Source organism: Neopsephotus bourkii, unplaced genomic scaffold, assembly GCF_033783945.1.
Source record: "Neopsephotus bourkii isolate Nb327-2 ecotype Australia unplaced genomic scaffold, CSIRO-AGI_Nbou_v1 NB_1792, whole genome shotgun sequence".
NCBI lineage: Eukaryota > Metazoa > Chordata > Aves > Psittaciformes > Psittacidae > Neopsephotus > Neopsephotus bourkii.
In genome coordinates this window covers 3,985,933-4,013,223 of record NW_026902266.1, presented here as the reverse complement: position 1 = coordinate 4,013,223, position 27,291 = coordinate 3,985,933, and the positions used below count along the sequence as shown (strand labels likewise).

General features: G+C 49.7%; 2 protein-coding genes across 2 annotated transcripts in view; one reads left to right on the top strand and one right to left on the bottom strand.

The window, feature by feature from the left end:
* Nucleotides 1-11,553, top strand: part of IRF7 (interferon regulatory factor 7) — an 85,879-nt gene extending 74,326 nt beyond the window's left edge. Inside the window, exon 12 of the mRNA XM_061380415.1 lies at nucleotides 11,537-11,553. The gene's annotated coding sequence lies outside the window, so the exon portion shown is untranslated. The remainder of the gene's footprint in view (nucleotides 1-11,536) is intronic.
* The window catches only part of RASSF7 (Ras association domain family member 7), a 35,251-nt gene extending 21,736 nt beyond the window's left edge, over nucleotides 1-13,515 (bottom strand). The window contains exon 1 of the mRNA XM_061342520.1: nucleotides 13,160-13,515. The gene's annotated coding sequence lies outside the window, so the exon portion shown is untranslated. The remainder of the gene's footprint in view (nucleotides 1-13,159) is intronic.
* Nucleotides 13,516-27,291: the final 13,776 nt, after the last annotated feature.

Below are 27,291 nucleotides of genomic sequence, written 5' to 3'. Positions count from 1 at the left end.
ACCATGAAACGATATATTTCCTGTCCCCCTCCTTTATTTAATGAACTATTCATTCCGCTTCTGCAGCAAGCCTGCAAGAGTTGCTGAGCACTTGTGTCCTGCAGCTGCAATAGGAGCCGGGATGTTCAACAGCATCCTGTGGGACTGCAGCCCCAGACAGCAAACTTTTTGGCTACACTGGTTTTCTTATGTATTTGGATTGCACCTCATAGGTATACAGCAGTTTTCTGTAAACAGCAGTGTGTGTCTGTCTGCTTTGCACACCGATGGTCGTGGGAGCTGTGAAGGGTGATGACCTGCAAAGGGTCCTGTGAAAAGTGGTGCCCAGGAAACTCACAGTGCAGACAAATGAGAGCCAAGTAGAAAGGCAGCATTGTAAAAAAACCACGATGGGGTCAGACCCAAAAATCTTAGGAACCTATATCCTCCAGAAACCTGCATTGCTTCCCTTTTGCTAGGATGGCTCTTGCAAAAGGTCCAAATCAGCAAAACCTACCTTTAAAGTGGAAGGGAATAGCTCAAAATGTGGAGCAGGACTCCCACTTACAACTTTGCAGCAAAAAAAAGTAGAAAAAGAAAGAAAAAAAGGATATAATTAGTTTGGAGCTCCTGCATTCCTGTCCAGTGTCCCCAGGGGAGAGTATGGCTGGGTTAGTACACCTTCATTGCCCTTCCCCACTTCAACAGCGGCTCATCTGTGTGACAACAGGGGAGGAAGAAACGGCCAAAACAACAGTGGATGAAAATGAAAAGAAACATGAATGAAAATATAGAGGAGAAATAGAAGGGAAAAGGGCAACAGTGTCAGGAGGAGAAAAAATTCCCAGGACACATCCCACAAACCTTTATTTCCTGTACATGTGCTGTGTAGGCTTCACAAGATCTGCCTTTCACCTAGGAAATAGCCCCATTAATTATGGCTGTTGAGTATGGGAATGCAGCAGCTTTCTGCTGCTCTGCTGTTGGGGGAGCCTGTGACCCGAGCTGTCCGGGTTTCCCAAGCGTTTAGCAGTGCGGTCATGCTAATTTAGTTCAGGTTTTTCAAAGGCTTGCCGGAAAAAGTCCTCTCCTTCCCAGAGGCATTGAAAGTTTTGACCTTCTGACCTCCCTTTTACTAGGAGGTTCAAAAGCAGCATTGCAGCTGTTAAAGTTTTTCTTCATGCCTCAGTGATTCTCTGATGGGGGACCAAGCTGGTGTTTATCAAGGCTTGACCTCTCTTCTCTGAGCCCAGAGATGTCTCTTTCTTGCAGTGCTACAGGCAGTGCAATGCTGGAAACCTCCTTGCCTTGCCATTCATTCCCTCCCTGAATGCAAACGCACTGGTACCCGTTACTAATCCATCCCCCACCAGGAGCTGAGGTTCCCGGCACTGATCCCATTTGTCCATCAAGCTGCAGATTCATTTACATTTAATCCACCGTGACCTGTCTATGAAACATGAGCCTTCTCCTGCTCCAATGCTGGCATCCATTTGGCTTTCAAAAGCCAACTGTTGGTTTCTAAAGAAAAATACAAGCATAAACCCCCTCCCAACAGGCTACTGCTGGGCTCGCATGGACCTGTGGTGTCTCATCCTCCCCTCCACTGTCAAGACTCATTATTTTCAGAGGACATTCTCCCCTTAATTTATATCTCTGTAGCACACTGCATCCATGGTGCCAGACTCCTCTTCCTCAAGGACCAACATCAGCAAAGCACTCGAGCAGAGGTTTAACTTGAAGCGTCTTGTTTCAGGATAACATTGTGCATTGCACATCCCCTAGCTGAGAAGCTAGGCCTGATTCATTACTGTTGGATCCTGCATATTTATTCACAGCAGCCTGATTTCAAAGCCAGCACAGGGGTCAGTGCCTTCTGCTTTGCACAAGTCCCACCAGCCCAACCCGGTGATAAAGCATTAAGTTAGGATGCAAAACGAGGTGTGAGGAGGCGGGAGAGAAGAAGTTTCTGAATTGCTAGTCCCTAGAGCTTTGGGATTAACCACATTCACACCAACGGATGAGGGTCATTAACGCTGTCGTTAATAAAGGGAGAGTCCTGCTGTGAATAATGACAGATGCTTCACAGTGGCAGGTGCCTGGTCCCTGCGGTGGAGGCTTGAAGGTGGTGAGATAGCGATGAGCTCCTTCCTGCAGACATGTCCAGGGCAGGAGCAGCAGTCACCCTTTGTACAACTGTCCTGACACCGGTGGTAAGCACAGAAACGTGCATGGGTGAGCGTCTCAGTTGCCCTGGTTTATGTCCCCAGCATCCATGCTGCAGAGCTTTCTGCAGAAAGGTGCTTGTGCTAGAAGCTGGGGTAGGGACCTACTCCCTGGGCTCCTGAATCCCTGGCTCAGTTATTATCTCCTTCGGTGAGCTCAGCTTCCCTAGCTGCAAAATGGGGATAATGTTTACTTTGCTTGCAGGGGTGTGGAAGACTGTTTAATTAATGTTTATGAAGTGCTTTCAGATCTGTGAACAAGAAAGGTGAGATAAGCAGAAAGGATTCATGAGGTAAGTGCAAAGCATTATGATGAATTATTGCGATTCAAAGGTAAATTATTATTATCGCTGCTTAATAAGCACATACAGCCATTAGCTTTGGTCAATCTGATTTCTAATTCTGTTAGCTTCTTTTCATCTCCTTCCCCACAAGAGCGTGGTTTCACCCCGCTACTCTCACCCAGTTGAATATAATAACCCAATAAATCATATGGGTCTGACCCATCTCTCCCATCTTCTGGTGGAAAGAAGGATGATGCAGCCAACCTCAGTGATAGCATAAATGAGACCTGCAGTAGAGCAGCTTCAACTTTCACCACTGCCATGAGCTTCTCACCTGTAATGGCATCTGGTGGAGGCAGACCACTCTTCTTTGGCAATGGGGAGCATCCCCAGAAACTGACTTATCCAGCTTCAAACAGCAAGCTTGCTGGCTGCTCTTCTTCAAAGCCCACTGCAGGTCAGGAGGTGTGAGTGCCCAGATGTGATCCCAGTGCTCATGGTCACCACCCCTCAGATAGGCTGGTGAATATGCACGTTTGAATGCCCCTAGCCTAGGCTTTGTTTAGAAAGGCGTAAATTCTCTGTAATACCTTGCGCTGGTGATGGGTTAGGAGAGCATGGGGTCAGTGACACAGCAAACAGGCATGCAGGAGCTCTAAGCTGGGCTGAAAAGAGTCTTCAGGCAGTTTGGCCATCTCTGCCTTGAAACCAGAGAGCCTGACCTGTTTTAAACCACTGTGAGTAATGTGAATCCCGGGCTCGTCTGAGCAGGTTTTTCTGGTTCTCGCTGAAGACCTTCCCCTTCCTCCCCTGCCAGGGCTCCTGATTTCACACTGGGAGGGCACCCCAGCCTGGGAGGAGCCTGACTTCCCTCCTTTGGGACGCCTTTTCCTGCTCTCTACCTGTGTCATTCCCCTTGGTCCCAAATGGCTTTTCCACAACCATGCTTCAGAAGCCACCTGCCAGCCTGTGCTTTCAGAAAACTCCATGTTACACATGGCCAGCCCCACAGTCCTCTCTCTCATGCCACCTAAACCAGGTCCTCTCCCACAGCTTCTAGACACCAAACCTGCAAAGGACAGGCGAGTTCTCTAGTTTCTAATTGTCCTGTATTACTTTTATACTTGTGACTGTTTTATATTTTTTGTCCAGCTAGAAAGCCCAGGCTTATGTAGGAAGACCCTAGTTCAGCAAGACAGTTATGCCTTGGCTGGAGCACATCATCCAAGACTTAAACCCCTGCAGGACTGAAGCATGGGTTTTAGTCCTGTTGAGTCAAAGCTCTTCAGTGAACAAGGATGAATGGAGGCCTAAAGCTGCTCCAGGGAGAGGTGGTTGGCACATCCTCTCACTTCAGCTGTGCCTCCCTGGAAATCCCAGTCTGCTGGAAAAACACGCAAGCAGCTGTCGCTTATCATTGAAGATAACAATAGTTGGCCTTAGTTATTTCAAGTCCTAAGTGGGTCCTATATGCACATGAAACACAGAAAGAATAACACCTAAATAAAGAGAAGTGGGTTTTTGTTTTCCTCTTTATCATAATTTTGCAGTTTTTCTTTCAATTTTAGAGGTAAATGGTTATTATCTTCAAAGGACTAATTTCTTACTAGCTATGGATTTTATGTGAAGATGCTGTTTTTCAGGATACTTTATTTGTTCTCTGCATCCAGAGTACAGGATTTAGGTTAGGTAATATATCTCAGTCAATTGGAATTCTTTGGATAGCCAAAGAGAGAATAGGTTTGTTACCTACTATGCTAAAAATAAATAGTACCCAATGCCTACAAAGTATTGCTGTATTATTAACCCAAGGTTTTCTAGTAACTACATAAATAAATAATGCCAACAAAGTTGCTTTTCTATTTGTATGCTAGTAGCATGCCTGAAATAGAAATATCATCCAACAGATGCATATTCAGCATGTATCTTCCTTTCTATCGGAAAGTCAGTAAATTGGCTTTTGCTTCCATAATGCTGAGCTCTTGACAATTTTTGAGTGCAGCCATACTCAGCACATGGCAGGCAGCTCTAATAGCAGGTGGTCTAAGCAGAAAGGAGGATTTAGACTGCCCTTGCTCACCGATATTTTCCACCTCTTAATGGTCAAGATTCGCCTTCAGGGTGAGGGGCAACCCAGCAGCCACGAGGCTCTGCAAATTGTTGCTTATCTCCCATACCTTGCAGGAACCAGCACAGCCTCAAAGCACATGCAACAACCCTGAGAAGGACATGCCGTGTCAGGTGTTGCCATCTCCAAATGGCTCTCTGGCAGGTCCTGCTTTTCCCACCAAGCATCCCCCCCTTTTCCCAGCAGGCATGGGAAATATGCCTGGCTGGCATTCAGAGAAGGTGGAAAACAGCTGAACAGTCAGAAACTTTAGACAGGATGAAGCTTGGACCCAGTCACCCTCAACAAGGGGGAGTTTTAGAAAACACCACCTTTGTGAAACCAGAGAGAGAAGTCAATATAGAGCCTGGCACAGGCAATGAAATATGTATGTACCTAGGACCTCATCCAGCCCTCTCCAGCCACTGTACCTCTTGCCTTTGCATTCAAGGGTGTCTGGATCCCATCCAAAAAAGATGCAGGGGAACAAATGTAGCCCTGGCAACCCCTTCAAGGCAGGGAGGAACAAAGAGGACCCCCGGGGCGAATTTGTTTCCATTTTTAATCCTTATCTATACCCATCACCCCCTTGCATGGAAAGAGGCTTCTCAGCTGTATAGATTTGCATTGCTATGGGAGTTTGAAGTGATAAAACATTTGGCCTGCCCATTCAGAAGCAATTAGTGATTCAAAGCAGCCTGAGACATAGAATCATCTTAAAGGGGCCTGGTTTTCCAAGGCACAGGTGCTCTGAGGGAAAATTGAGATTTAGAAAAAATAAAAAATCCCTGGCTGCTAGAAAATAGAATTCCTTCAAGTGTTAGTAGGGAAAATAAATATTGCACAGAAAATTCCAGTTTAACCTGGTAAAATATGGGAAGAGGTGGGGAGAAATGGCTGAATTTACAGTAGTGATGGAAATAATACTTTATCTATCTATAGAACACATCTGATTTACATGTTTCTTTTCCAGGTTAAGGATTTTCGCTCACCCCCCATGCGTCATCCCCCACTAGCGCTGCCACCCCAGCACCCTTGTCCCAACACAGCATCAACCCCAGTCAGAATTTCTTACCCAGATCTCCTATCAAGGGAGGAGGTGTTTGTTTTGTTTTCTGAGGATTGTTGCTCTTAGCCCTTTAAATCCACCTAGGCAAAAGGGCAGCCTACCAGCCCGTGGCTTGACTGCATGGACCAGCAAGTCCTTGCTGCTGACATGGGAGAGCAAATTGAGGGAAGAAACGAGACCTGCACCACAGCCCATGCTGTTACAGTCTCTGACAGGATGAAAAGCCCTGGAAAGGCAGCCCAGGGATAACCAGCTCTCAGGGTCACTAGGGAAAGGCAGGAAAATCCATACAAAGGGAGATCTTGACTATGTAGACACATCGGGGCAGGGCAAGCTGGAATACCTTTCCCTCTATGCAGGGGAGAAAGAGTCTACCCTCCCCATAAAGGAGTTGTCCTAATGTGTCCTCCCCATGCAGCTCCTTTTCTCCCACTACGATCAGGAGGCATAAATAGGTGCCTGCAACAGGCAACTGAGAGCAAAGTGAGGGTTTTATTTGATGCGGTGGAAGCTCCAGCTCCTCCCTATGTCCGCACTGCTGAGTTGTGCTGACACAACCACTGAATTGCTGGATCCAGGAGGAAAAAGGGAGGAGAAGATCTCTAACTTCCATCTGGAGGCATCTTCTCCTCCCCACTGTACTGTGTGCAGCACCTGGGCTCCCTGCAAAAGTATCCCAGTCAGCCAAAGTCATTTCCACCACATGTGCCACATTGCTCTGGGGCTGCTACTGGGGCTTTGCCAGGCAGAAACCAGCAGAATACTGTAGGAAAGGGTAGGGCTGAGTTAAACAAAGAGGATTTCTTCACGAGAGCACTTGAAAGCTAACAGGGCAGAGGGCCACAGCTGGCTGGGGATGCATTCTGAACAGCTTTTTGAACTGAGAGCAAACAGATCCATCACTGTCTCTTAACATCTGTCTGGAAAGCAGGATGGGGGGGGGGGCAATAATCTCCCAGGCTATTATATGCAGACTAAGAGAGAAATTAGGCAGAAGATAGATTTGGCACCCCTCAGGGGTTTCCAAGGTGAAGCAGCCATTGTGAATGGGTGCCACTCTGCCCCAGCGAGTGATGGAGGAACACCCAAGTGGTGCAGATATCCCCTTCCTCCCATATTGCTTCAGGAATCAAACACTCAGCAGGGAAAAAATGCCCTCAACTGCATGTAGTTCTGTGAGGCTTAAAGTGCACCTCAGGCTGCTCAGCTCCAGAGCTGGTTTTGTGTCTGCAACTGAGATCAGGGCCTGCAACATGCACTTGCACATGTATGGGGACATGTCCCAGCCCAGAAGCTTCTAGGCTGGAGAAGGCTAATAAACAGGGAGAGAAAAGATACTTCTTCCTATTTCCCAAACAGAGGATAAAATTCTCATATTCAGTTTAGGAGCAAAATAACCAGTACATAGATATGAACCTGCACTTTTAGGTACGTACCTGTCTTCACACAGCTCATCCTGGCTGATTTTTGCCTAAGCTACAAAGCATCAAAGGCAGAGACACAACTTGCAACTGCTTTCCCTGGTCCCAGGCTGCTAAACCTGCACTTCCCTGCCTGTGCAGAAAACTGCTGCTGCACTCAGCCAAAAAAAGGGCCAGACCTGCAAACCTATCCCAGGTGCTCTTCAGAGGGTGCTACACCTGCAAGAATAACTTCGATTTAGCAAGGTCGTAAGCAGGTGTGAAATGCAAGCACCAGCAGTGAGGAGAGCGCCACAGGCACTGTGGAAGAGGACCAAGGCACCTGGCTGGGGCTGATCTCCGAAGATCCAGCAGCCCTCATGGCATCTGCTGTGTTTCTTGTCACTCCAACAGCAGCTGATTACATGGATATCTCACTTTTCTTAGCACATATACAAGCACCATCAGGTTTTAACTCACTGTTGCGAAGACACATTAGAAGTGTGACCTAGAAACGCTGCCAAGGTTCAGAAAGCAAAGCATACCCATAACTTCTTAAATCTTACACTTCAGCGGTGTGCTGCTTTCTAAGTTGCCAGACTGATATGGGACCAACAGAGTACTGAAATACCAGGGGTGTGTTCCCCCCACCCCTGTATCAGGTGTCAGAGAGTCTAATGGCAGCTACAGGAGGGTCTTTCCTAAATCATATGGGACTCTCAGGACCATATAGCAACCACTTGGAAAAATTCACCAGACAAGCAGCAAGAGGAGATACAGCAGAGCCAGTAGGTCTGGAGGTGGTCCAGGACACCATCTCCAACCCACTGACAGCACCCACTTCCTCCCAAAGGAAATTTCCAGCCACTCCAGTTCACTCGTGGGACAAGTTTTTCATCCCCTACTTCTGCTCATGTGTGACCGTGTCAGCTGTTTTTCAGCCAAGAGGATGATGCTTCACACTGAAGGGACCCAGAAACAAGCCTTGTAATTAGGAGGTGGATGCCACCCACCAGTTAATCCCTCCTCCTTCCTCATTTAGCCTAGGAGATATATAGCCAGGTTTGTTTATGTTGCCTGTGCAACTTATCATTTGTGCATATTGCTTTCCATCTTCAAAGCGCTTCAGCAGATGTTTTGCACACTTCTCCCTAACTCTCATGTGACAAAGGTTTTGGAAAGGGGATGGATGGGGGGGGGGGGGTGCAAGGCAAAAGAAAGTTAAGTAATTTGCCTCGGGACAAAAAGAGTCATCAGTAGAGCCAGGATCAACACTCAGCAGAGCCTGCCTTTGAATCTCATGCTCCTATCTGCCTGTACCTCACTACCTTCAGGTTTAGAAATAGTGTTGGGAGGCCTGGTGCTCATGTTGGTACCAAGGAGCAGATTTGAAGGGGTTTGCTTCAGCTCAGCACTCCTGTGGTCACAGACACTGGATCAGTGATTAGACTAAATAATTTCAAACATCTAGTAGTGGACAGAGCAAACACGATCAGCAAACGTTTCCCTTAACAGCACCACAGAAAAGAGAAGGGAAATGATCCATTTGTGACCTCTCATTCCAGCTGATACTTTGGACTGGTTAAAGTAGGCAGTGGTGGCCTGGCAGCTTGCACTGCCCCCTCCATCACACCGGCACTACTCCGCAGAGGACTGGATCAAAGACTGGTCCAGCTGTAGAAAAAACCCAGGGGAGAAAATGGTTAATTTTTATTTGGTCAAACAGCTCTGATCCGCATCAGGCAGTCAGGAAATGCTGATGCCAACAAAAGCGAAGGTGGAGGAACGAATGCTTGGACCAGGCTGGGGGATGAGAACGGTTTAAAACACTTTTCCCGTTGCTAACCATAGCAGTAGAGCAGCTCCAGTCATGTCCATGGAGCTATAGCTACACAGACACCCAGACCAGCACTGTCATTTGTATCAGCCTGCACCTGGAAATATCTGGTCCAGTTGCCCAAAATGATAACATATTGATAACCCTGTCACAGCTTTACCGTGGGTATTCCTGACCTATTATATCATTGTTGGGCCAAGAGCAGCCTCTCCTGGGTGGTCCTGGGATCATAAAGTACTTATTTTCTCCCCATCACTGGAACAACTTTGTACTGAAGGTTGTTTTGCTGGTTTTGCTGCAATTTTTCTCAGTTACCACAGAGGGAGGGGGAAGCTCACTAAAACGGAGAGAAGGGACAAACTCTCTGTTTGTCTCTTAATCATGAGGCAAAATGAAAAGTCTCTAGCAGGTAACGAGCCACTCAACCAGAGCATTCCCAGCACCAGACCCACCTGACAAGCTGCTCCCGTGGGTGAGGTGAGAGCAACACTATCAGCTCCTTGCCTCTACTGGTGAGAGGCCCCTCCTAAACCTCCCATTTTCTCTTCTCCTGGCAGTGTGTGTCAAGGCTCTGCCCCCCACTTCCATTCTCTCAGCTGTAGAACGTACATAATGCATACAGTGCCTTTCCCAAAGCCCTCCAGGACTTGCTGATGAAGACTCTGGAAGCATTAGAGGGCCTTAGTGTCACCATTGCTTTGAGGGTTACTCCTTCCTGGGGTAGGAGAAGGTGGTAATTATAAGAACTGAGTCTCTCAGCCCTCTTCTCCATAAACAGGGAGGTCAAAGCAATTTTGGCTTCTCCACTGATGGTTACACAAGGTGAGCAAACACAGTGTGCCAAGGCTGGAGACCACAGGCACTGGTGTGATGCAGAGCTGGAGACAGCCCCAGGCACTAGGGCTAGCTCAGCATTGGGCATGCTCAGGCTGAGTAATATCCCGAGGAGCCCAAATGTGCATGGAGATGGTTGGGACTTGGGGAATCCTGCCCAAGGCCAGAGGGTCTTTAGCGAGTGACGGCACAAACTCCTGCAGATCCCATATTCATTAAATGTAAAATAGATATCTCTCCTTAATAACCTCATTAATGATGTCTGCTCTCCTAGGAACAAGGATTGCTTGGGGCTTGTGTCTATGGAGAAGATCTGAGCTTATGCTGAAACCTTCTGATGAGTGAGCCTTGCCAGGGTCCCTCTGCTACAAGGACTTTGTGGTGTCTACAAGAGGTTGGGTGTATGCTGGGTCTTCCTAGGGGCAGTGAGTGAGTTTGTGTTCCTGTTTCCTTCCCCGAAGACCCATTTCTGGGACACTTTCAGGTCTCCAGCCACAGGCATCTCTACTTCTCAACAATGTTTGAAGGGTATGAAGTGGCACAGCCTGACAGGCACATGAGTCTTGCCATGAGTGTCTCTTTTGTCAATAAAGCAAGAGGAAAGAAAACAGATCAAGCGTTATTTTTCTTGGTAAGGAGAAGGGATAATTTCCTGGTAATGATTCAGTGCTGTCATATGGAATCAGTGACTGTCCTTTATAAACCTCACAGCTTCACCTTTAAAACACCACTCATAACAGCATACCTCTCCAGGTAAGGTGCAATTACCTGGGAGTTCACTAGCCCATCGCTAGCAATTACCCAACTGCCTTGTGTTCCATCAACTCACCCGAATAGCTACATCATCACTACAGCCCTAGAACTGGTAGCTCCTACAGTTGACAGTAAATACTACCATTAAACATCTGGGAGTGAGTTTACTACCAGCCACGGAGTGATTACTAGCTGGGGTCACTGCAAACATGCAAACTGAGCAGAAGGATTGTTATAAAATATGATCCCACTCTTAGCAGATGCTATTAGTGAGCAACAGGCAGTGTTTATTCCATAAAACACCAAGAAAGACAAGTGATTTAATGACTATCTGGGAAAGTCCTGCTTCGCTGGGGCGAGTGCTCCCAGTTCATAAACTGCCTCAACAGAGCTGCTGGGGGGGATACAGTGAAAGCTGAATTTGCTCCTGTTTATGGCCTACAAGTTGTGGGTATGTTTTCCTCTCTCTTGGGTTTCAGACTGACATTACTGTTCATGGGTTTAATAAAGCCTAAAGAATGTGCTTATCTTAACCCTTCAAAGAAACAAGGCTCATTTGAAGTAACTGGAGCAGGGAGAGCTGTTGGTCCAAATGGGAGTCATTGAACTCTAAAATTCAGCTCTAAAAACATGATTGTTGAAAAACAATAAATTAAAACACCCAACTCATTTCATTCACCTTTAGGCTTCTGAATGTCCAAGTTCACCCAGGTCAAACCTCCTCTAACACGGACAGGTGTTTTTCCTTAGCTTTCATGGAGATACAAAAGTCATTGTTGATTCTCACAGATCCAGTAACTGGGTCTTCTAGGCAAAGCCTATCCTGCTTTAAAGCTCTGCCTAAAGCTGTAAACTTTGGGAGCACTGCATGGGGCAGGATTTATTTATGTTTTAACTGATAACCTGTGCTACGTATTCCCATTGAAACGGTGAAAAATCATCTATGTCGCAGGCACGACACTTTCCCTCTCTCTAATTCCCCCCCCCAGCCCTGGGATGGGCTGGCTGTGCTAATCTTAACACCTCCAGGTCACCAGTGCAAATCCAGGTCAGCGATAATCGGCAGTTTGCTCCCCATCACAAGGCTACTTGGTGATTGCAACACTGGTTTGGGAATTCCTTTGCCAGAGCAGACCTTGCTGGCTCCTGCTCCCAGAGCTCTGTGCCTCTGTATGGAAAATGGTCTGGGACGGCTTCTATACTCCATCACCCCACTCCAGGGACAGATACAGCTGTCATCTGGCTGGGGGGGGTTGGGGTGGAGGGAAACAGATCTATGGCTGCTGTCACTTTGCCAAAGCATGTGCCCTGTGCCAGGTGTGCTCCCAGGGGATCTCTGGACAAAGCCTCCAAATGCTGTTTCAGGGGCGAGGCAAATGCTCCATCCCTGGCAGTGTTGAAGGCCAGGTTGGACGAAGCCTTGGGTGATATGGTTTAGTGTGAGGTGTGCCTGACCATGGCAGGGGGGTTGGAACTGGATGATCTTAAGGTCCTTTCCAACCCTAACTATTCTATGATTCTATGATTCAAATCAAATATTCCCCCTCAGCCCCAGGATCCTCCCCTTCTGCACCAGCTCTGCTCGACACACTTGTCAGCAAAACCCTCTCTGCTCATTTCGTGATGTGCCTCTGCCTTCCCCTGCCACCAGGGTGCCAAGAAACTGCTCTTCTGCTACAAACATGATGTTAGGAGGGATCTCCAAGTCTCCTTGTGCCTTCAGGTCTACAGGAAAGGCTTGTTTAGGCAGTCCGCAGCCCCGTGCCCTGATAAATACCATATGCTGTAAACCAGATGGATTTGGTGTTGCCAGACCTCTCTGTCCCCCGCTTGTGGCACCAAGACTTTTCTGAGTCGTGGCTCTGCTTTTCAACACGTGCTGCTGCATCCATGCAGGATACCAGCCCTTCTGAAGCTCATGACCTGCGACTGGGCCAGGAGGCTCCTCCGGGATGGATGTTACCCTGTGGAGGGGGTTTCTCATCTCGGACAGCTCGGACCTACCCCATCATTAACAGCTGGCACAGTTACGATGGGTGCAAAATGCACTGGGCTGAGCACTGCCTCCCCATGCAGGCAAGCATCATCCCCTGCTAGCTCCTTGCACTTCTGTTCCCATCTCCGAAATGGAGGAAAATCCCTTTTCTTTATAGCACACCCCCAAAAAATGCCCCTTGCTTCCCTGCACATAACTGAGCCGTGGGGCCCCTTCTCCCTTCATCCCCCTGGCTCCAGGGAACAGATATGCAGGCATCTCTCATTGAGGCAGAAGCAGAGCAGCTCTCTATCAGCAGGAAAACCTCTTTAATTTAGGTTTAATTCAAAGCCACCTTCTTCTAGCATAGCTCTTAGCCCTAGGTGCCCTGCAGAGCTTTCTTGAGTTGGATTAAGCAAGCAAAGCCAAACCTACCCAAAATCACCTGTGCCGCCTTTTTGGGGTGAGAAAGCTGATCCCACAACTGTCCGAAAGCTCCCGAACTCCCCTCTGCCCACACAGCTTCTCCCCGAGCATCCCTCCCTCATGCCCCACTTTCAAGATCCCCAAAGCCCCAGTGACGTCGCCTGCCCTTCTCCCACCTAAAACAAGCTTTTCTGCCGTGAGGGTGTGCAGGTGCCGGCTGAGCCACCTGCGAAGTCACTGCTGACGGCACCCACACCGGGAGAAACTCACCCCGCCTCCAGCGCTGGGACCGCGGTATGGGCCGGGGCCGCGCAGGGGGTACCTGGGGGTGACCCGTGTGCCGCTCCTCGCTCCGCAGCGACTGCCGCTCCCCAGCACGGGCGGCGGGGACGGGGAAGTCTGGCTCCTCTGCTGCTCGTTGCCAGGACACCTTGGCGTTCAAACCTGCGCTGGGACCAATCAGCCCCGGGGCTGGGGAGCACCAGCCCCACGTCATCTGCCACCGGCGTTTATCGGAGCGAAAGAGCGTGACAGCGGTCACACAGCCCGTGGGGCGCTGCCTTTGTGTGGGCCGGGCTGCCCCCGCCCCGGCCGCTTGCTGGAAGCCTCTTCTGCCAGGCTGTGCAAAACAAAAGAGCGGCGGCAAAGGGAAGGGAAAAGAGCGCTTTTCATGGGCTCGTTCTCCAGCTCCAGCCCAGCCCCTGGGGGTCGCCTCACCCGGGAGAGGCAGCACCCGGGTCATTTCTGTCCAGGAGCAATGGCAGGGGGCTCCTTATGCCCCCAGTGCAGCCGCTTCCATCTGCATAGCTCTGCTCCAGACCACAGCGCATGGGCATGGACCCACAGACTCACAGCTCCAGGGCTGCCTTCGAGCTCAGGTGCAGTCGTAAGGGCACTTTTTCTCCCAGTCAGGCCCTACAAGATGTTTTGTATAGAGGACAGAACAGGAGCCCTAAGCCCCTGATGAGCACTAGGGACTCAGGTACATAATGCAGACAGACTGTCCTTGGTGATGTCTTCACTGTTCTTCAGCTGCTGCCAAGGTGTACATGTGAGTGAAAGAAGCAGCATTGTCTTTGCTCCTTCAGTGCTATTTTGCCCACAGCTGGAGAGTGTTAGACCCAGCAGGCTTCTTCCCAAGCTAGGGTAGGTCCAGGTGAGCTGATACTGAAGAGACCTCTCCACATCACCTTGGTGGTGCTGGTAGGGATGGACAGCAGGGATGACAACAGGGACACAGGTATCCTGACAGAGTTCCTCCCCTCGAGCCATTTAAACCATCCAACCCAGGAATGTATGTGGATCTCCTTCCTGCTCATGGGAGAAAGTTGCAGGGTAACATCCTCCATGCCCAAAGCAGATGCTGAGACTCTGGGATGCTGAGCCTCTGCTGACCCTGCTGCCTGCCACTGATTCTCCCCAGAAGAAAACTGAGGTTTTGCCAGCTCCCAAGAGAAGAGCACGCTGGAGGAAGGAACCGCAGGATCAGCTATGTGTGGTGCTGTGCCTGAGTCACGTCTCCACTATACCATCTCCCAAACACTCATTTCACTTCGTTAATTAGCCACACTGCCGAGGTGCAATCTATTCCTGTGGCTGGCACTTGGACTGGTCTGCCTGTCACCCAGTTCTGACAACAATTAATTAATCCAGGCTGGCTCCTCAGCCTGCTCTGCCCCACAGGAGGAGGCACATGAGCTGGAGCAGGCTTTTCCCAGTGGGTCTGCATGTTACCTGTACAGCAATAGGCAATCAGACCTCTTTCCTGCCATCAGGCTCAATACAGCACCTCAGGAATGAAGTAGGATTGAATTAAGGACACGTTCTGCAGAAGATGGCCCATGTGAAGCTGTAAAGGACTTCAACTCATTCATTTTCAGGATATACCTGCAGTTAATTTGTGTGACTTTATGGAGAAGACAAAAGCACAGGGAGGTTTCCATGTGGCTCTGGGGTTGCTCTGCTCTTCCTTGGCATCAGGCTCCATCCATGCTGGCAGGACCACGGTTACAGACGTCCCTTGTTTGGCTCAGATATCAGATTCCTCCATTGCCTCAATGGAGGAGAAGGGAAAAAGCAATCACAGAAAGTGATGGGATGGATTTCACTCTCTCATTGTCTCCCCCATCCCAGTTACAAAGCCTGGGGAGGGTGGCAGCTGTCAGGCAGGGCCACAGCCCCACCAGCACACATAGTACACGAGGGTGAGAAAACATTTCTGGGGGCCTTCCCAAAGGGAACAGACAACATGGTAAGACAGCAGGTGCCTATCAGCATGGATCCAGGTGAGCATGGACAACATCCTCACCAGTGCTGTCAGTGCTTGCAGCAGCAGGTTATGAGGGCTGGATGAAATTGCAAAGCACTAAGACCTGGCTGGCTGGGCATTGCTGTGGTGTAGAAACACATGGCAGTGAGCTGCAACGTTGTGCCCAATCAAAACCCAAATGGCAGGCCCTGGCCAGCAGTTGGACCTAAGGCTGAGGCTGTCAAAATCGCTGAGCTGGGGTTGTACCAGCATTGCTCTGGTGGAGAAGGAGCCATTTCTGCGCTTCTTGCATAGCATTTGGAACTGGTCCCCTTTATCCTCTACCCACCTGTCCCCACCCAAGCCAGGAGGGAATTTCCAGGCCCCCAACTCAGGATCTCTTGTCTCAGGTTTTAATGTCAGCAGCTAATCTTGGGTTCCAGTCTCCTGGGGCGATTTTCAGTCAATAATAAAAACACACTTGAGAGTGACTTGTCTCTTACGGGGCTGACTCAGCCCCTAAGGATGCCATCTACCTCCTCTGGGTAGGCAGGAGGCAGGGATAACCAGGCATAGTCAAGTGCCTCATGTTACATGGGAGACAAGTCCTGCTTCCAGGCAAAGTCAAAGGATATGAGATACCAAAATACCCCAGAGGACCTGGGCTCACTTCTTACCTAGGAGCTACTACGGACCAGCCCCACGCATGGGAGCTGGAACTAGATGATCTTGAGGTCCTTTCAAACCCTAACTATTCTACGTTGTCCAGGCACGGGCATCATTGGTGGATTGGGTGAGTGAGTTCAGTTCCCTCCTCCAGGACTCACCAGCAACTTCCAGAGCTGAAGACAATGATGCTGCTGCTGCCAGCACAGGAGGGAGCGCAAAATCCCCTTTTGCACAGCTGTCCCGCAGCTGAGCTGTCAGCATAGTTATTATGCTGCTGGACAACAGACATCCATCAGGAAAGATGGGTCATTTGACCATGGTCCCTTTGAAAGGGTTACAAAGGAAAAGGGTCCCAGCAGAAACCTCCTTCACCATATCTCTATGAGTCATCGCATGACAAGGCTAAAAGATAGCAATGAAATACGCTAAACTAACTCAGTGATGGGGCAGAGTGAACTCAGCCAGTTTACCATCCAGGCCAGCAAGCAGGTAGTCTTTTCCAGGGTCCAGTGGCTCCGTTTTGCCCTTCTTGCTTCTCCAAGCCAGATCTTCTCTGCCTGTTATCTGTGCAGATGCTCACTAGCATCAATGGCTGTGGATGGGACACACACTGATGCTGTGGCATGATGGGATAAGACTGTATCTGGATGCAGCAGCGAAGTGTGAATTCCCTACAAGAGGTTATTCCTTTGGGAGCTGCCCAAAATCCCTAGATCCCTAGACAACATCAGAGCTGGTGGGCTGGTGAAAGGAGAGAGATAAATCATCTGTTTCTGGAGGGGCTGGAAGAAGGCCCAGCAGTTATTGATGCAATTCTTCATTCGCTGCATGTTTGAGTGAAGCAATTCAGAACTGTCCCATCAATTCAGGCTTGTGCAACAACATTAGCCACGAAACTCAGGAACTTGGTCGCTCTTTCCTAGCAGATTCATTCTTCTGAATCAATCCCTAGGTTACAACAATAAGATGATCTTGGCCTGATACACCAAAGCCAAAACCCCTCAAAGTCTAAAAGCCAAAGTTTCTGCTATCGCTTTTCTCTGGAGAAGAATACCCTATGTGAATGTGCCCAAAACCCGATTCTACTTCTCCCCCTTTCCTTGGATAGTTAATATTATGGAAGAATAATAATAATAAAGTGAAATTAAGAATATATGTATTTGACAAGCACATTTGAAAAAAAGACAAAAAAACCCTTGCAAACCCCTTTAGCACTTGGAGCAAGCAGGAAAAAGAAGAGAATCATGTTGGCTCTGCCAGATGGGGTAATGGTGTACAGGAATGTAACCATGACCCCCACTTTTCCACATGGGTGCTGCACCCTTAGAATAGACTTAAGTTGTGTATTTTCCCTACCCAGTAATACCTCCAACAAAACTAAGCCCACCTCTGCCCTCCTGCATCCCCTGCTCTCAGGTGATATCTCTTCTTTACTATACTTTTGGCTTAGTCTATGTCTTAATTGGACATACTCCTCCTTGTCCTCCAATTGAACACACTCTCCCTCTCTCTCCATTCCCCTGAAGGGTTTTCCTTCCCCATCAGATTCGTTTTTCCACATGTCCAGGGGGAACTGGAATGAAGATAAACACATATTCACGCACATCTTCATCTCTGTATCTGTCTCATGGGTAAGATGCAAACCCTGTTGTGAATAACAGCTTTAACCATGGCAACCAACATTACAAAAACAAAGGCACCAAGGTTGTAAAAAGGCTGGAAAAAAGCATGAAAGGAGGAGAGGGACCAGGTCCCTCAAGGCTTGTCAGAAGCCAGGCACCTGGACTGGGTTAAGCAGCCAGGTAGTAGGGGCGTTGGTACCCCTTCTCCCTCCTTTTCCTCCCTTTGTGCTTACATCTCAGCATTTTGCTAAGCAGAGGTTTTATTCCATCATTAGGCTCAAATGACTTGGAGTAGAGCTTGCTCCATTGTGCCCTGGTGGTAAACAAGATATGTTACAACTGAAAATCACAGTACTGCATCAATGCATGGCCTGACATTAAGAGCAGACCAGTGGCATGATGTTATTGTCTCAGCTCCATTCTCCTCTTGTGAGCTGAGCTGCATGGCTCAGGCTATGAAATTAAACATCTCCTTCTTTGGATATGGGGTACCCAAGTCCTGTCCATGCCGGACCCCATCACCATCTCACCTGTGCTCATAGGATAGCTTTGAGCATTCCTTCTGTCTGGATAAATCAGAGCACAATTTTCCTGTGTTTGCATCAATTTACTCGTGGAGAGAACAAATTGCTGGTATGGAGGACTGAGATCATTGCAACTGTACAGAGAGCACCAATTGGATCATTCTTGGCATGCTCGAATCCTCCAGCGAAGACCCTGACACCATTATGTGAGGCACTGCATAGACAAGACCCCATCCTGCAGAGCTTGAGAGCTGAAAGAGGAAGATTGATAGGAGGCGGAAGAAAGCATGTTGTATGATCTGCATTTTCCAGAGAGGACGTAGAGAAGTGGAAGGGTTGGGCAACCTGCCCACAGTCAGCCCAGGTGCCCATGCCAGAGCCAGAAGAGGCTGCAGCCCCCCTGCGCTATCACCTCTCTTGTGGTTGCCAGTACTTTTAGACACAGAACTGACATCTTGTCTTGATGGACTGGGCTCTCCACTGAGGTGGGAGACAAATCACAGTTTCTGGGTTGAAATGGGCTCATTCAGTTCCAACCCCCTGCCATGGGCAGGGACACCTTCCACTAGACCAGGGTGCTCCAAGCCCTGTCCAACCTGGCTTCGAACACTGACAGGAATGGGGCAGCCACAGCTTTTTTCGGGCAACCAGATGGAGCAGTAGCCGTTGCTAGCCACTGCTAAAATGTCATAGTTTCTGAATGATTTTGACCCTTCAGTGACCTCAAACCTTCTTTTAAAGGGTGATGTGTGTTGTTTTGCTTCATATTGCTTAAAACCCAAGAAGCCTTTGCAGCCTGCAAAGAGTGAAGAAGATGCTGAAGCAGGCTACCTACTGACAGTGAGACCGGAGATGGCAGCCGTTGCTTGGGAAAGCTGTACCCATGCAAATCAGGGAGATAAGGTGAATCAGAGCGGCATAAGGAGAACAGCACCTTCAAGGGTAACCAGTTAACAAGGTGGAGGGGTGCCAAAGGGTTAAAGGGTTTTACTGAATGCAAAGAGGAGATTAAATGGATTGGAGAGTAAAAATCTAATTAGGAGGCCTAACAGGAAGAAGCCAAGCCCCAAAACAATAAGGATAATAGTTTCAGCTGCCAAAGAAAAGATTAGAGCTGAGTAGTGAGAACGAATCTGTGGTGGGGCCAAGAAGAAGGAAAAATCATTGGGGGGAAAAAAAAGTTATCATTCCTTAAGACAGGATCGCATTACAGCCTTACCTGCAGCAAAGTTCATCTCAGGACCCAAACTGTGTTCTTGCTTTTATAATAGTCTGAATGCCTTCAAAGAAGTTTGAAGTTCCAGCTGGAGTCTGTCTGACTTATCAGCATGAAATAAGCCAGGAGATAATTCACCACAGTGAGGTTTGATTGCTTGCTTTTCTTTCCTTTGTTGTCTTGTAAATACATTTTACCTGGGATAAAAGCAAAGGGAAGAAGCTGGTACAGCACTAAACATGCTCCTCCCAGCTCTTGGGCAACACCAGGCTCTCACCTATGGTCCTTACGCACCATGGGGTCCCTGCAGAAAAACAAAGGAGATGTAGCACTGGCAGGATGACTCTGCGGTCAGGAGGCAGCCCAACGCACATAAACCCACCTCAGAGATGTCACCTCTACCCTGCAGAGGAGAAAGAGTCCTGGGTACCAAAAAAGAGGCTTTCTCCCTATATATCATAACAAGCAGGTTATGCCTGGTGTGTGGTGCCAATTGCTTCAGCAAATGGGATCACAGGAGCTGGCACAGCCTGCAGCCAAGAAACAGCAGCATCTGGCGTGTGCGCTGCAGAGCAGGCGTGCTTGCCAAGCCACTGCGCTGACCTGTGCCCCAAAAGGCTCCTCTTTGCTGCCTCAGACCCAAAATACAACAGGGGAACATGGAGAAGGGGATGAAAGAGGATCAAAGGTCTGAAGGAGTTCCCCTGCAAGCAAGGACCTGTGCAGTCTAGAGAAGACATGACTGAAGATGTTATGGTAGAGGGCTACAAAATCATGCATGGCCCAAAGGAGGCTCATAGGGATTGGCCTTGCTGCCTCTTCCCAGCGCAATACTGAGGCTGCTTTCAAAGCACTCAGGTCCCTGTGTAGTGGGGGACAGACCTGGGAACTTCTTGCCCTAGGATGCCATCAGCTGTGAGCATTTGCATGGGTTCAAGATGAGACTGGGCAAATTGGTGGGGAATAAAGAATCACCTGGGTTAATAAACACGGACACATGCTGTTTAGGAAGCATGGGGGCTTTGCTCTTGACCTGTGTTTGTAGATAATGGTGAGGGGACATATGGGCCTCACTCCTGGAGGAGATGACAAGGGGTGGAATCAAGGAGGTGCGGAGGAACATGCCCTTGGGAGCACCTACTGCTCCCTGAAGGCTCCCTAGGACGCTCAGCAATTCAGATCCTTGGTCTGACATGGTACAGGGGCTTTTCCTTACTCATGGCTAAGCAGCAGCGTGGATCCCAGTCTTGTCCCATTAGGTTTCCCGGGTTCAGAGCTGTTTTACAGCTGATGACCAGGACAGCCTGACAGCAAGTGATTTCTCCATGTAGTATGTGTCCTCAGCTAGGCTTTGATGTAGGACTAACCTACGTCAAAGAAACCAAGCTTCAGCCCCAAAAGACTTATTGCTATAGGATGATGTGTTACCCTCAACAGAAAGAGAGGTCCTTCCACTGAAGAAGTCCATCAAGCCTACAGAAAGCCGTCCATCTTTATAGGGTTGAAGCTCCATGTTCAGGCTCATGCAACCCTATTCAGTGCGTGGCTGTGTTCCTCCACCACCACCAGCACACTGCTCATGTTAGACAGCATAAAGCCTCCCTCCTCCGACCTGCTTGTCAGATGGGAGCACTCTCAGCAGCTCCAGCTCCCGGCTGAGCAAAGGGAACCTTTGCCAGCCCCATGCCAACCCGCAGGGCAGCAGGCGCCCCTGCCAGCTTCACGAGTGCTGAACCACATGTAATACTTGCTAGCTCAGGCAGCTGCAGAGCTTTAATGTTTAATGAAGTCTGCACAGGCGTGGGGGCAGGAGACAGCTGACTGAAGCTCAACGTGCCCATGTGCTCCTTGTTGTCTCTCCCACATGATGTTTCCCTTGACCATCCCTCCGACATTCCCTTCCTCTGGATACACACGACGAGGGACATGATGGCAAGCCAGACATTGCGGTTTCCCTTTTACGGCTCTGTGGAATCACCACCCCCAACCAAAGGTACCAGGCAAACCCATTTGGTCTGTGGCTTGTGCCTGCTTGGAGCCACCTCATCTTGGCCAAAAGAAGGATGATGCAACCTCACAGAGAGATCTTTTCAAGTTTTCATGAAGCCAAAAGATGCCAGTGCCTCCACGTGGCTTACATTTCACTATCGAGGGATCACCCCAGGGACCCCAGCCCTGACGCGTGGTGCTGCAGAAGCTGTGATAAACCCCAGTGCTGCTAGGACAGCCTGGGAAGCCAAAGGCAGAGGAAAACACTCCTTAAGCTGGAGCTGCTGCACTGGCAGTGCAGCATAGAAATCACACTTAAGCCAAATGTTAATGAGATGGCACAGGCTCTGGGCAGGCTTTGTGCTTTTTTCCTCCTGGATTAAGCAGCGGCATGTGAGGACCAGGGAGCTGAATGGCTGGCAGCTGAAGGTTAACATCAGGTCAACAAGCCCTTTTTCTCTGCCTTTCAGCCCCAAGACCCCGAGGCAGGGGGGTCACTAAGAGCCAGCACTTTTAAAAAGGCAGCTCTCCTTTCTTTCTGTCCTATTCCCTTTCCTGCAGATGAGCTGCCTTGGGTTTGAAGGACACCGTGGTCACTGCTTTGCCATGGGCTGGCAGGATGTGGGAGCGCTGGGAAGCCACGGCTCTTCTCCCATCTGAAGTCCACGGGTCTCTTTCCCAGGAAGAGCTCACTCCTACGTGCCTGCAAGTGTCTGCAGGCACCTGGGCTGTGCTGGGAAGAGCAGGCTGCGGCTCCTGACTGCGCAGCTCATGCCCTGGTGACGGTGCCTGGCAGGCTGCTCGCAGACTGACTCAGCCACCCGCACGCTTCCTTGTACCGGGCTCTGGTGCCTCTTCTCCAAAGCAAAGGTCACCACCCGTCCCCCCGCCACCCAGGTGCTGCATGCCGAGATGGTGACGTCCCCAGCGGAGCAGTGGTTCCTGTTTGATCACCGGGGCGGTACTGCAGCTCAAACACAATCAGTGGAGTGCTCCTCCTGGCGCTGCTGTGCAGAGAGATGTGGGCTACCCCGGCCTGCACCCAAACCCACCCAGTCTCAGCAGCAGCGCTGAGGACAGTAGAGCAGAACATGGTACCTTATAAAGCTCTTCTTTGCAACGCAGAGCTTGATGAACATGATTACCGTGCGCCTTGTGAAGTGCTTACCCAGCAGCTGCTCTGCATGGGGGGCTTTGGGGCAGCTTCCCCTGTGTAGAAAAGTCACTTGTGGGGTCTGCTTCCTAACAGGATCCAGCTGGGCACTGGGCGAGCTTCAGAGGGGAGCAGGGCTGTCTAAGCTAAACCCAGCTAAGCGTGTTACAGAGATGAGGAAAAGTTCCCCAGCCCTTCCCACCATCTCTGCTTCAGATGCATCAATCCCAAGCAGTCAGAAGAGTACCGAGCAGCTTGGAGAAGAGGGAGAGGGAAGGGAACAGGAGTTAAAACAGATCATAAACTACCACAGATACTTCTGCCATTGCCTTCTGGCCACTGCTTCAAGCCTTGTTAGAGCTCGTATGTTGCATTGATTTACAGCTATTGGAGTAGTTAAAGTGGAACAACTTTCTCAGCCATTTCTTTGCGCACGTAGGTATCTATCTCCCTGTAAAACTAAATCAGCACCCTTTATATTAGCATAGCTTATTTTGCCTGGGAAGGAGGGACTGGTACAAGATGTTTAGAAGAGGTGTTTATACCAAGCGTTGCACCCCTTGAAAGACAAAAAATGTTTCACTTTCAAAGTACTGGCAGCATGTGTGACTGGTGTCTTATACCAATAAAAATGCTGGAAAATGAATCCAAAAGAAATAAGATTGCAAATTTGGGTTAGTGGAACCATAGTCAGTCTTTTTTAACTCTCATCTGAAATTCTGAATGAGCACTCTTAATGCAGGTTAACTTTTAATTCATTAAAAAAACCCAACCTTAATTAAGCTAAAGGGAGCAATAGTCCATTATGTTCCAAATGACGCTGCCGGTACAACTCTCAGCTGATTTTATATTGCCTGTCACAACCCCAGCAGAACAGGATCATCAGCTTGGGATATTTGGGCACCCTAGCCCAGTCAGAAACAGGAAGGGAGCAATCTGCATCTGTGTCCCACAATGCCAGAGAGGAGGAAGCAGGGCTCTGCTCAGCTCCAGCCCATTGCCCCACAGCCGAGATGGGCACAGGAGCAGCCAGCTCCAGCCCCATTCATCAGCCTTTGGGCAGGCTGAGGGCAGAGAACAACCAGGAGGGGGGCTAAGCCCAGCCTGATCCACACAAGAAGCTGCAGGGACTTGTGAGCCACCCCTCTGCCCGTAAACCCGCATTAACAGCCTCTCCCTCTTTATTTTCTTCTGGTCTTAGGTAAGTCCCAGGTGAGAGTCAGGGTCTTTGTGAAAATCGTCCTCTGAAGGTGTTTTTGTAAGGGCCCATTTGGGGTTCTCAGCCTAAGCTGCTTCTCAGTGGGCTTCCTTCTAAAACTGCTCTGCAAAGAAGGTCTGCTCCACGTGGGGAACACTGAGGAAGCTGACAACGAGACAGGTTTTGCTCCTGGAAAACGTACTGACATGAAATGTACTGGCTGTTCCCCAGAAGAGCCAAGCTCTGGGGCAGAGTGGGAGATGAGGGTTATTGGTAACCAGGAATGATAGGCGGCAACTGGCAAGAGGCACCACAGAGACACTGGGGGACAGGTCCAGAGGGACAGGACAGCCGTTATTTTCACTCTTCCCCTGGGATAGACTTGGTTTTGGGACCACGCACCATTTGCCTGGCAGGGGGGTGCTGGTGTGGCAATGAAGCACATGGGAGACTGCGAGGACATGAAATCCGCAGCAGATCTTATTGTCATGCCCCATTAGCAAGGCTGGTCAGAATGGGCATGACATGCTGGGCTACTCTCCAATGCAACCAAGACCATACAGTGAAGCAGTAGATGAACAGCAGCCCCCATTGTTCATGTATTCCACCTGATTCTTGCTTTTGCTCCAGCGAGTGAGCAAGTGTAGACTATTCCCTGCCATTACCGACAGGGATGTGTTGAAGGTGAGCTGTGTCAGACTGGCTGGGATATTACAGAGGGATGGATCCAGTGTCCTCCTGTCCTACCAGCTTTGCAGAGAGGAAAAGCAGGAGACAATGTATTTTGCTGTAAAACTTTAGGCATTGTTATGGGTAACAATGCATGTATGTGTGGATGGATTGTATGTATGTAACAATGTATGTATGGATGGATTCTCATAGGTAAGACTGGGGAATGGTTACAGAGGTGAAAAATACTACACAGGGAGTGCACAGAGTGAATACTGGTTGCTCAGGTCAAAACAGAGAGGGCCCGAGATTGTTAACCCATTCAGGTATTCAGTTTGGATATAACAGCAGCAGAAGGGATGGCCAGCACACCTGGGAAAGGAATTATGATGCAAAATGATCTTGAGAAATCAGAGAAAGGAGCTGAAAAAAACCCCACAGAACATAATTCAACAGAAGTGAGGGTGAGGTGAGGTGGGATAATTGGTTGGACAAATGGAAGGTGGACAGAGTTGTCCTAGCTGGGATAATCAGTTGGATAAATACAGGATGAGAGGAAGGGTTTCTGTACACAATATGCTTTGGATCATAATCCATGATATGGGTCAATTACGTCATGGTGGTCGGTGTAAAACAGGCAAGGTCATCTCTGCTCTGCGCTGGTGATGCTTTTCAAGAGAGGTAAGAAACCCTTGAAGGGAGATGCACAATTAGATGGGTTGAGTATTTCCACTTATATCAGTGTCTCTCAGCCTTGCACAGTGTTCCTGGCCATTAAAGTGATGGGGCTTTTCCTAGAGCTACCAGTGTGGAGATGAGACTACGGAATTATTCCATTCTGGCATGCCAAAGGCACACACGATTGCAATTTCTCTTCTGACTCCTACTCATCCCGCCTCGTGGAGATCAGATTAATCGTGGCACATGATCAAAGAGATTGAAATGAAGAAACCAATAACCAAGTGGCTGCAGTTACCCTGCTGCAAAGCTTGGATGGAGATAAGGGCTGTAGTTTTGCTGTGAATTAGCCTGTGCTCGGAAAGGCAGGGAGTGCAGCGCTAACCCCACATGCTTTTATCCTAATCAGTGCCCCAGCTGCCCTGTTTCAGTGAGGAGCCTGCTCTCACATCTCCAGCTTCAAGCAGAAACTTCACCACCTTTTGGGAGAGTAAAAGTGAAGTGCAAGAACCCATGAATATGAGCAGAGCCTCAAAGAGACTTCACTGTATGGCCAATGCACACGGCAGCTGGAGCTCCTGGGCAAGAAGCCCAGCCCTGGGTCACTGCGTATGGGCCAGCTGCAGCCCCTATAGCACCTTCCTGTCCAGCTGAGCTCCAGCAACCCACCTTAAATGGGCCCCTAAACCCACCACCCCTCTCATGGGGCAGAACAAGTGATTTCATGGATGGTTAGGGCCCGCCAAGAGGAATCTGGCAGTGTGGGGCACGTGTACCCCTCCTCCTCCTCCTCCTCCTCGCCACCCACAGCCCCCACCGGCTGCCCTTGGCAGCTCCACCGAAGCGAAGCCAGATGGAGCTGCCAGCTCGCCTGTACGAGACGGCACAGGCTGCTCAAGCTGCCTCTTCCTGGGGCTGCCTACTCCCGTGTGGGAGGTGTAACTGAGGCACGTGCTGCTCCGCCGGTGAGTGGTCCTCCAGCACGTCCCAGTGCCACCAGCACCGGCACGGAAGCCTGTGCTTGGGTCTTGCAGTGTCTGAAGCATCAAAGCCAGCTCAGATAAGCACCATGTCACCTCTTCCAAGTGCCCTCTGTGTGGAGAGGAGTGCAAGGCAGAGCACTGCAGCTGCTGGCCCGAAAGCAGAGGGATACGGTTTTCATGGTTACCTTTGCACCTCTGTGGCACAAAATCCTCAGCCACAGACCCTGCCCTTGCCCACCACCACACTGAAGTGGTGCCAGCAGCAGCATTCCCAACTTGGGAAGCTAAATTCTTGGGAAGACCCTCCTCCATGCAGACTCCCAGTTACAGCTTTGGGAGGACCATGAGAAAGAGCATTCACCCCTGTCCCTTAGAGAGACCTGCCCCATGCATCCTGCGGGATCCACTGCCTGCAGGAACAGGCTGGCTGATGTCACTGCTGTGGTACACATCTCCATGTGGAAACGAGGTGAGGAGAGCCAGGACCACTGTGAGCTGGCGGCTGTGGCAAACCCCATCCCTAAGTAACCCCTTGTCTTTAACCCCTAGCATTTTGGTATCTCAGTAAAGAGAAGCACACAAGAGAAAGGAAGAACAGGCAGCTTGCCTGCACCCCAGCTTCCCAAAAGTGAATTCAGGTGCTGGCCACGCTGCAGATGTTTTCTTCACGTTGCTGTGGGCTTTGTCACTGTCCCAGGCCCACTGCAACTGGGCTGGCAATGCCACCTTTGGGAGATGGGAAGCAGCAGGTACAGGAACACACAGGAGCAGGCAGACACTGGATTTGCACCGTCTGGGGAGTGGAGCGCAGCCTTCCATGGGCTGGGTGAATGCAAAGCAGACTATCGCATCATTGGCACAGAGCAGGCTCTCTTGACACATCTCTGGGGAGCTTCATCTGTGCTGGAGATGAGCTTGTGGCCTCGGCAGCCTGACTGACCGAGGGGAGGCTGGGGTTGTCAGAGACACAGAGCTTTCTTTGGGGGGGGGAGCAGGCAGAAATAACTCTTCCTGCCATGCTTTCATGCCGAGCTCTCAGCAATCAGATAGACCATAGGCAGAAGTCTCTTGTGAAGGGAGAAGAAAACCCTTTCACACCCAGAGCGGGAGGGCTGGATGCTACCGTGGGCCCCAGGGATGCTGTACTGGGGGCAGTCACCTCCTTGGGAGTCTGCCAGGATGGGATGTGATGTGGTGCAGTGCTGAGGATAGCACGGCATGCCCAGCAGGGGCTATGGGCTGTGTGTGCATGTGTCAATGCAGCTGGAGCAGCATGCGGCACAGGACAGTGAAGAGGACCTCCAGGCAACAGGCAGGCTCCTTGCTCTTCTCTTATCTCTGTAGCAAAGGCATCTCTGGGGTCAGCCCAGGCCAACAGAAGATGCAACCTTTAATTACATGAGTCTGGTTTTGCAACTGCTATTGCTCACCACCAAAGAGCTGCGTTTGGCCT